This window comes from Galeopterus variegatus, unplaced genomic scaffold (assembly GCF_000696425.1).
Source record: "Galeopterus variegatus unplaced genomic scaffold, G_variegatus-3.0.2 Scaffold568, whole genome shotgun sequence".
Taxonomy (NCBI): domain Eukaryota; kingdom Metazoa; phylum Chordata; class Mammalia; order Dermoptera; family Cynocephalidae; genus Galeopterus; species Galeopterus variegatus.
In genome coordinates, this window is record NW_007726679.1 from 530,354 (window position 1) to 541,245 (window position 10,892).

Sequence of the window (10,892 nt, forward strand, 5' to 3'; positions counted from 1 at the left end):
ATGATCCCACCGCCCCCACTGCTACAGTCACTGGAGCCACTGTCCAGGCCCAAAACCATCACCCACTGAAGAGCAGCAGTCCTGTGGGTTGCTTGTCACTGCAGCTGGGGACTGCACAGACACTGAGGAGGCAGCTGCAACTACAACCACCATTGCCACTGTGATAATACAGATGTTAGGGACACAGCAGCAGCCACCAGCACCACTGTTGCTGCCACAAGGTAACTCCACTGCCACCAAGGACACAGCAGACATAAGGAAGGCAGTTACAGCCATCAGCACCATTGCTATCCCCAGGAGATAACCCCTCTGCCTCCAAGAACGCTGCCAAGGAGACCACAGATGCAAGGTAAGCAGTTGCAGCTGCTGGTGCGCCTGCCAACCCCACGAGTTAATATGACTGCTGCTGTGGACACCACAGATGGGAGGGAGGCAGTTGCAGATGTTGGTGCCCCTACCACCCCCATGAAGTAAACCCACTGCCACTGTGGACACTGCAGATGCAAAGGAGGCAATTGCAGCCACCAATGCCATTCCTGCTGCCACAAGGTAACCCTGCTGCCACTACAGATACCATAGCTGCATGGGCCACCACTGTGGACACCACAGCCACATGGGCAGCTGCTGCAACCATGAATGCTGCAGTCACCACCACCACCACCAGCACCACCAGGCAGACACCTTTGTTGCACAAGGAGCCCACCAGAGGTGGAGCCACTGCTGCCATGTAGGCAACCTGCCAAAGCCACCTTCACGACAACTGCCACCACAATGGCAGCTTGCTACCACAACAGCAGCCACAGCAGCCACTGCTGCTGTGCAGGCAGACCCCCAACCACTTGACTGCATTGACACAAGGAGCATCAGCAGCGGAATCCAGGGAAGGAGAGTAATAGAAGAAGCAATTGTTCTACCAGATGACCAGATTTCAGTGTAGAGATAATAGGATACAAAAACAAAATGAACAAACAAGCAAAAAAACCCAAGAAAATATGAGTCCACCAAAGGACTACAATAACTCTCAAGAACCAGATCACATAGAGTGGGAAACCCTTGAAATGACTGAAAGATAATTACAAGAAAAAATCCTAAGAAAACTCAATGAGATAGAAGAAGACACAGTTAGACAGCACAATGAGCTGAACAAAACTATCCAAGATATAAAGGAGGAAATTTACAAAGAGATTAATACTTTAAAAAAGAATGTGGCAGACTCATGGAACTGAAGGAGTCATTCAACTAAATAAAAAACACAACTGAGAGCTTAAGCAACAGAAGAAATAGTTTCTGATCTTGAAAACAATCTCTTCAAAATAACTCAAGCAGACAAATGAAAAATAAAAAATAATGTTTAAAAAAATGAAGAAAATCTAAGAGAGGAAGTAGACAACTGTAAGGGCACAAACATCTGAATTATGGGTATTCCTGAAGGTGAGGAGAAAGGAAAAGGCATTGAAAATATATTCAATGAAATAATAGTGGAAAACTTCCCAAGTATAAGGAGAGACATGGACCTTAAGATTCAGGAGGCTCAAAGATCCCCAAACAGGTTCAATCCAAAAAGATGCTCTCTGAGGCACATTATAGTCAAACTGGCAAAACTTAAAGACAGAGAGAATCCTAAAAACAGCAAGAGAAAAGCAACAAGTCACCTATAAAGGAGTCCCCATCAGACCAACAGCAGACTTCTCAACAGAAACTCTACAGGCCAGAAGAGAATGGGATGATGATATATTCAAAATACCAAAAGAAAAAAACTGCCAGCCAAGAAAACTATACCCAGCAAGGATATCATTCAGAAATGAAGGAGAAATAGTCTATTTCCCAGACAGATGAAAACTATAAGAGTTCACCACAACACAACCAGTTCTACAAGAAATTCTCAAGGAAGTCCTGCATCTGGAATCCAAAAAGTGATAATCATTACCAAAAATACACAAGAAAGAACAAAACCCACTGATAGAACCAAAATGTAAATGAAAAAGAGCTTTTAACTGTATCTTACTAACTTCAAAACCAACAAACACCAAAGGCAAACAATAAAAGGGAAAAAAAGAAACAAAAGATATTTAAAACATCCAAATGAAAGTTGATAAAATGCCAGAAGTAAGGCAATACCTTTCAGTAACAACCCTAAATGTAAGTGGATTAAATTCCCCACTCAAAAGATACAGACTGGCTGATTGGATTAAAAGGCTAGACTTGACTATATGCCGTCTACAAGAGACTCATCTCACTTGAAAAAGCACAGATGGACTAAGAATTGAGGGATAGAAAAACATATATCATGCAAATGGAAATCAAAAATGAGCATGAGTAGCTATTCTTTTATCAGATAAAATAGGCTTTAAACCAAAAACTATAAAAAGAGACAAAGAAGCCCATAATATAATGATAAAGGTATCTATCCAGCAAGAAGACATAATAATCATAAATATATATGCACTCAACATTGGAGCTCCCAGATATATAAAGTAAACTCTATTAGACCCAAAGAAAGAGATAGACCCAAATATGATAATAGTTGGGCACCTGAACACTCCTCTCTCAACAATAGACAGATCATCTAGGCAACAAATCAACAGAGAAACATAGTATTTAAATCACACTTGAGACCAATTGGACTTGGCAGAGATCTACAAAACATTTCATCCAACAACTACGGAATATACATTCTTCACATCAGCACATGGAACATTCTCCAGAATAGACTACATGTTGAATCACAAATCAAGTCTCAACAAATTTTAGAAAATTGAAGTCATTTCAGGTATCTTTCAGACCACAATAGACTAAAACTAGAAATCAATAACAAGCAAAAATGCTAAAAATTATACAAACACATGGAAATCAAACAATATGCTCCTGAATGGCTTATGGGTTTAAGAAGCAATTATTAAACAGAAGTCAAAAAATCTCTCAAAAATAACAAAAATAAAGACACATCATACCAAAAACCTGTGTGATACTGCATAAGCAGTACTAAGAAGGAAGTTTATAGCAATAAATGCTTACTTCAAAAGAACAGAAAGATTTCAAACAAACAACCTAACACTATACCTCAAAGAACTAGAAAAATAACAACAATCTAATACCAAAATTAGTAGATGGAAAGAAATAATTAAGTTCAGAGCAGAACTAAGTGAAATAGAAACCAAAAAAAAAAAAAAAAGATAGAAAAGATCAATGAAACAAAAAATTGTTTTTATTGAGAAGACAAACAAAATAGGCAAACACTTAGCTAGGGTAACTAAAAAAAGAAGAGAGAAGACCCAAATAAAAATTAGAAATGAAAAAGTAGACATTACAACTGATACCAGAGAAATACAAAGAATCATTAGAGACTATTATAAACAACTATATGCCAACAAATTTGAAAACCAGGGGGAAATGGATAAATTTCTGGACACACACAAACTACCAAGACTGAACCAAGAAGAAATAGAAAACATGAACAGACCAACAACAAGCAATGAAATTAAAATAATCAGCAATCTCCCAACAAAGAAAAGCACAGGATCAGATGGCTTTACTGATTAATTCTACCAAACCATTAAAGAGGAATTAATATCAATTATCTTCAAATTATTCCAAAAAATTGAAACAGAGGTCATTCTCCCAAACTCATTCTAGAAGGCCAGCATGACCCTGATACCAAAACCAGACAAAGATACAAACAAAAAAACAAGGAAAGAAACAAGGCCAATATCTTTGATGAACATAGATGCAGAAATCCTCAATAAAATATTAGCAAATAGACTACAACAACACACAAAAAAATTATAGATCACAATCAAGTGGAATTCATCCCAGGGATGCAAGGATGGTTCGACATGCACAGGTCAATAAATATGATACACCACATCAACAAAATTAAGGACAAAAACTATGTGATCATCTCAATAGGCACAGCAAAAACATTTGACAAAATTCACCATCACTTCATGATAAAGACTCCCAGCAAATTAGGTATTGGAGGAAAATATCTCAACATGATAAAAGCCATACAACAAACCCACCACCAATATCATACTGAATGGGGAAAATATGAAAGCTTTTCCCTTAATAACAGGAACAAGACAAGGAGACCCACTTTCACTACTCCTATTTTACATAGTATTGGAAGTACTTGCCAGAGCAATCGGCAATAGAAAAAAATGAGGAGCATCCAAATTGGAAAGAACAAAATCAAATGATCCCTGTATACAAATGACATGATCTTCTACATAGAAAAACCTAAAGACTCTGGGCCGGCCCGGTGGCGCACTGGAGAGTGCGCCGCTTGGGAGCATGGTGGCGCTCCCGCCGAGGGTTCGGATCCCATGTGGAGACTGGTTCCCGCTCACTGGCTGAGCGCGGTGCGGGCGCAACACCAAGGGTTGCGATCCCGTTGCCGGTCAGCAAAAAAGACAAAAAGGAAAAAAGGAAAAAAAAAAAGAAAAACCTAAAGACTCTACCAAAAACTCTTATAACTGATAAGCGATTTCAGTAACATTGTAGGATACAATATCAATATACAAAAATCGGTAGTATTTTTCTATTCCAACAACAAACTAGCAGAAAAAGAGATCAAGAAACCAAGCCCATTTACAACAGTTACCAAAAAAATAAAATACCTAGGAATCAATTTAACCAAAAAAGTGAAAGATCACTACAATGCAAACTACAAATCACTGCTGTAAGAATTTAAAGAGGACACAAAAAGATGGAAAGACATTCTATGCTCTTGGATTGGAAGAATTAACATTGTGGAAATATCCACTCTACACAAAGTGATCTATAGATTCAATTCAATCCCCATCAAAATACCAATGACATTCTTCACCAAAATAGAAAAAACAATCCACATGTTAATATGAAACAAAGAAAGACTCCAAATAGCCAAAGCAACCTTGAGAAAAAAAAACCAAAAACCCAGAAACATAACACTACCTGACTTCAAATTATACTTCAAATTACACAGCATAGTACTGGCATAAAAACTGACACACAGACCAATGGAACAGAGTAGAGAACCCAGAAATCAATCCACAGACTTATAGCCAACTGATCTTTGACACAGGCACCAAGAACATACATTTATCTTTAATAATGGTGCTGGAAAAACTGGACATCCATATGTAGAAGAATGAACTACACTTGTACCTCTCACTATATACCAAAATCAACTCAAAATGGAAGAAAGACTTAAATATAAGACCCAAAACTATAAAACTCCTAAAAGAAATCATAGGGGAAACATTACAAGAAGTAAGACTGGGCAAAGACTTTAGGAACATGATCCCCAAAGCATAAGGAAAAAAGGAAAAATAAACAAATGGGATCATATCAAACTAAAAAGCTTCTGCACAGCAAAAGAACAATCAACAGAGCAAAAAGATAACCTACAAAGTGGGATAAAATATTTGCAAACTATATATCCCATAAAGGATTAATTTCTACAATATACAACAAACTCAAACAACTTAACAGTAAAAAAAAAACAAGTAATCCAATGAAAAAAATGGGCAAAGGAGCTAAATAGGCACTTCTCAAAGGATGGTATACAAATGGCCAACATCACTAAGTATCAGGGAAATGGAAATCAAAAATGCTCAACATCACTAAGTATCAGGGAAATGGAAATCAAAATCACATTGAGATATCACCTCACCCCAGTTAGATTGGCTATTACAAAACAGACAGAGAATAACAAATTCTGGCAAGGATGTGTGTTACACTCTCTTTGTCACCTCTCTCTCCCTGGGTGACAGAGACACAAAAAGGATTACTCAAAACCCATTTCTTCTGAGCAGTGAGAAGCCCTAAAGGGGTTAATTTTCCATGAACCCTCAAGAGAGAGGCATTCTTCCTTCAGAAAATTAGATGTGGAGAATACTAACATTTATAAAGCAAATGTATTTCACAGGGCCTAGCTTCCAAAGGCCTGTAGTTTCAGGTATAACCTAACTTTTTAAAATTACATATGGAAATGTTAAGCTTGCAAAAGACAGGAAACTTCCCCAGGCTTAAAGTCTCTGATGTAGATAAAGAATTATAACACAGCAAAGTTGTTGGCTCAAGGACAGATGCATTTGGAGCAGGTTAACCTAAAGTTAATTTATTGTTATGTAAAAGTACTAAGGAGATTGCTGTAGGAAAAGACGGTATTTGCTAAGAACAAGCTTCTGTTGATGGATTGACTTAACCTTTTGCAAACTGCATTACGAAATGTCACTTTGTTATTTCACGGATGTTGCCAGCTTCTATTGTTAAACTATACTTAGCCATAACTCCACCTAGTTCCTTTTGTGTAACTTTCTGTCCTGGAGAATAAATACTGGGAGAAGACCCCAGTCCAGTGTTAATTTTCCAAAGGAGGAAAGCCTCTCTCTTGAGGGTCCATGGAAAATTAACCCCTTCGGGGCTTCTCACTGCTCAGAAGAAATGGGTTTTGAGTAATCCTTTTTGTGTCTCTGTCACCCAGAGGGAGAGAGGTGACAAAGAGAATGTAACAGATGTGGAGAAAGGGGAACCCTCCTACATTGTTGGTGAGATTGTAAATAGATACAGCCATTATGCAAAATAGTATGGAGTTTCCTCAAACAACTATAGGTAGAACTGCCATATGATCCAGTAATTCCACTGCTGGGTACATACTCAGAGAAATGAAAATTACCATGTCAAAGGGATACCTGCACCACCATGTTTACTGCAGCTCTATTTACAATAGCCAAGAGCTGCAACCAACCTAAATGTCCATCATTGAATGACTGGATAAGGAAAATGTGGTATATTTACACAATGGAATACTACTCTGCCAGAAAAAAATAATGAAACAGTGCCATTCACAGCAACATGTATAAACTTAGAGAAAATCATGTTAAGTAAAATAACCCAGGCATAGAAAGAGAAATACCATATATCCTCACCCATGAGTGGGAGCTAAAAAGTAAACAAATAAATTTTAAAAAGAAAAAGAAAGAAAGATACAACAATCACAATAATATGTTGAACTTTCAAAGGAGAAAATAGAATTGAGGTTAGTAGTGTGGGAAGGAGGGAGGGGAGAGGGAGTAAGGGAAGAATTGGTAAAGGGCCATGAAAAACGATTACATTGTATAATGTTGAATATACTAATTATCCTGATTTGAGCATCACATATTGCACATAGGTAATGTTATTCTACTCTGTACCCTACAATATGTACAATCAACTATGGTACAATATAAATAAATAAATAATTAATTAATTAAAATCAAGTCATGAAAAAATTATTTGGTTTTCTGATTTTGTTTTTATTTCTGTTTATTTGTTCTAATCATTGATTCTACCATGATGCTAATTCTAAAAGCATTTGTACACTTACCTAGTATAATATACATACAATTTAATGTTCACAAATGTTTAATTAGCTTCTACAGGGCTACATATTAAGAATATTTAAGATCTGCTAATATATCCCTTAGAACATTAAACTAAGCTAAAAGAAATCTAACCCACAAAGAAATCAAAGCTGAAAAAAAAGAAAATGTGTTCAAGCATATTGCATTTATTTAAACGTTAATCTCATGTGTTAATCTAGCTGGCTTTAAGGGAGGATGGCATTATTTATAAGAAATATGCTTAGAAATTATCACGTGAACACTTTCAGGCACATAAAACATGTAGCTAACCATCTTCAGTTATAAGAGTAAGAATTGCCCTAACATTACAGGGGCTTTTAGCTTTTCTATTTGTGAGCAACAATACTTCGTGACAAAATAAATAAGTTCTTTCATTTCTACTTTAGATAGTCTTTTCACTTTTCACCAGTAAATATTTTTTAAATAACATAGAGTTATTTTAATCCAGTCTTGCTTCTATCTGTAAACAATATAAAGTAAAATAGCATACTGGATTACTATAGTTACATAGGAATGGAATGGTTGGTCAGAACAAGTGAGAAAAAGAAACCTTTCTGAGGAAAGGCAAATAGTTTGTCAACAAATCCTATAGATATGATAATTATTTGAGATTTTATCCCAAAATTTGGAATATACATAAGGTTTAAATCCAGGAATGTTTATCTTAAAATATATAAATAATTTTGCTACCTATGTAAAAGTTTCATAAATTACTAAAGTAAATACATATTTACTTAAATATATATTTAATGCATATGGTCAAGCAGCACACACACAGATAATTCCTTGTGATGGAAAGAATATTATAATTATGGTTTTTATTTTTTACCTTTTTCAATAATTATTTTTATTTTAGAGTAGATTCAGATTTAGAGAAATCTTGCAAAGATAGTACAGAGCATTCCCATATATTCTAAACCTAGTTTTTTTCTATTATTATATAACATTTTATAATAGTATGGCACCTTTGTCACAATTAGTAAACTAATATTGATACATTATCATCAACTAATATCCATACTTTATTCAGATTTCCTTAGTTTTTACCTAATGTCCTTTTTGTTTCAGGATCCCATCCAGTATACCATATTACATTCAGTCATTATGTCTCTTTAGGACTTTTCTTGGCTGTAATATTTTCTGAGACTTCTCTTGTTTTTAATAACGAGAGTTTTGAGGATACTGCCCAGGTATTTTGTAGGATCTCCCTAAAATAGAATTATCTGATGTTTTTTTCTCATGACTAGATTGTGGTTATGGATTTTAGGGAGGAAGACCACAGAAGTAAAGAGCTATTCTCATCACATCATATCAAGGGTACATACTATCAACATGGCTTACTATTGACATTAATTTTGATCAGCAGGATGAGGTAGTGTTTGGCAGGTTTTTCCACAGTAAAGTTACTCTTTTTTCTCCCTTTCCATATTGTACTTTTTGAAAGAAAGTCACTAGCACAATCCATACTAAAAAAGTAGGGAGTTATGCTCACCTTCTTGAGGGAGAAGTATTTACATAAATTATTTGGAATTTTTCAGAACAGATTTGTCTATTCTCCCTCATTTGTTTATTTATTTGATAATTTTTCATATTACCATAGACTCATCAATATTTACTTTATACATTGGGTTATAATCCAAAATTACTTTTTTATTCTATTGCTCAAATTAGTCCAGTTTTGGTCACTGAAAGTTCTTTCAGTTGGTCCCTATGTCCCTTTGATATGTCTCCATTGTTGTGTGTATTTTTGAGCAGTTTCTTACTTTTAGGCACTGTCAGATGCTCTAGGTTTACCTCGCATATTTCCTGTCCCTGTCCTATAACCTTCCATTTCTCCAAGGAGTCCTGGTTCCTTTCATTGAAGAAAGGAATTAGAAACCACGATCTGGACACTGGGACTTTTATTGCTTCAAGGTTTTCTCAGCTGACAGAACAAGGAAATACATGTGTTTACTAACACACACACACACACACACACATATGCATATATCTATAAATATTTCTATGTGACCATCTGTATCTATATGAGGCTAAACATGAGTTCACGCTAATGTCTCCAACTCTAATTCATTACTACATGGATCATTCCAGCCTTCTTCCCTTGATAGTCCATAACCTCCCATTCCAAGAGTAAGGAACCTGACTCCCATCATCTGCCATTCATTTACATAATTATGCAATTCCGATATACATGAATAGCATTTTCAGAATTGTTATCCCATACTCCTGTGGGAAACAACTTCATTAATAGAATATATGCTTATGTACAATTTCTTTTGCATTTAGTCTTACAGACTTCACTCATTTCTAGATCTTAGGTCAGCATCTTATCTCTTCATCCTTTTCAATAAGGTTGTTTCATACATTTGTAATAAGTTTGATTCTTTTGTCACAGTCTGCATTACATCCTAGAATCTCTCCCAACCTCCTAAATGTTTTTTTAATTGCATAGATTGAGGTACATTCCTTCTGCTGTAAAGTCCTGTAGATTCTTATATCAAATTAGCATCCAACTTGCTGTATTCCCATTTGTTTCACAGCATTGAAATGACTCTAGTTCACATAAAATAGTTGAAAATAGTAATCGTTTTTAAATAGCTCTCCTTGCAATTTTGGGATACTGTTCAACAAAACTAATCCAGAAATTAAAAAGAGGAATAAAGTAAATTTTTTTTCAAGTTTCAATCATTAACAATATAAAACAACTGCTTCAATTTTTAATCATAAATATTAAAGTTATATCAAAAAACACCCAGAACTTACAAAAAGCAATGAAAATATCTTAGTTTATACATTGATAGCTATACACAATACAGCAGGCACTAAATTAATTCTAGTTAATTAGGAAATGAATAAGTTAAACTTATCAACTGCGTTCATACTGCAGTATCATACCATAAAGAGTAAGCTGTTTATTTAATAGGATTTTATCATGATGTGACATGGTACTGAGTGTGAATTTTAGACCATGGTAAGCACATCTGAACCTTATCTGGCATTGAACTGAGCAGGGTACATGGATACCAAAATATAAGGTTTGTTATAGATTTTTTTGTATGCAAAGCCCAAATTTTTAAAAGTCACTCTAGCACCACAACCTCCTAGCCAATAGCACATGAGAGAAATCCAAATTTAAACACAGAACATATGAAAAACAAGAGGCTAATTTTCTTAGTATATAAAGAGTTTCTACAAAGCAATAAGAAAAATACTAATAACCTAGTAGAAAATGAGCAAAGGACATAAAGAAAAAGTTCACAAGAAATGAAATTAAAATTGGCTTTTAAACACATGAAAAGATGTTCAACATCATTTATAATATGAGAAATGGAAAATGTAACTCAATGAGATTGCTTACCTATTAAAATGTTTACCTATTAAAATGACAAAAAGTTTAAAATACCTATTATACACTATCAGGGATCTTCAAAAAGCTCATGAAAAGAATTTTATTATCTTTTTCTTATTCTTATTTATTATTGGCATATTCATTCTTACAATTCGTGA

At 35.1% G+C, this 10,892-nt stretch overlaps 1 pseudogene; it reads left to right on the top strand.

Moving 5' to 3' along the window:
* The first annotated feature begins 632 nt into the window (after positions 1 to 632).
* LOC103588405 overlaps positions 633 to 10,892 on the top strand; it is a 32,447-nt pseudogene continuing 22,187 nt past the window's right edge.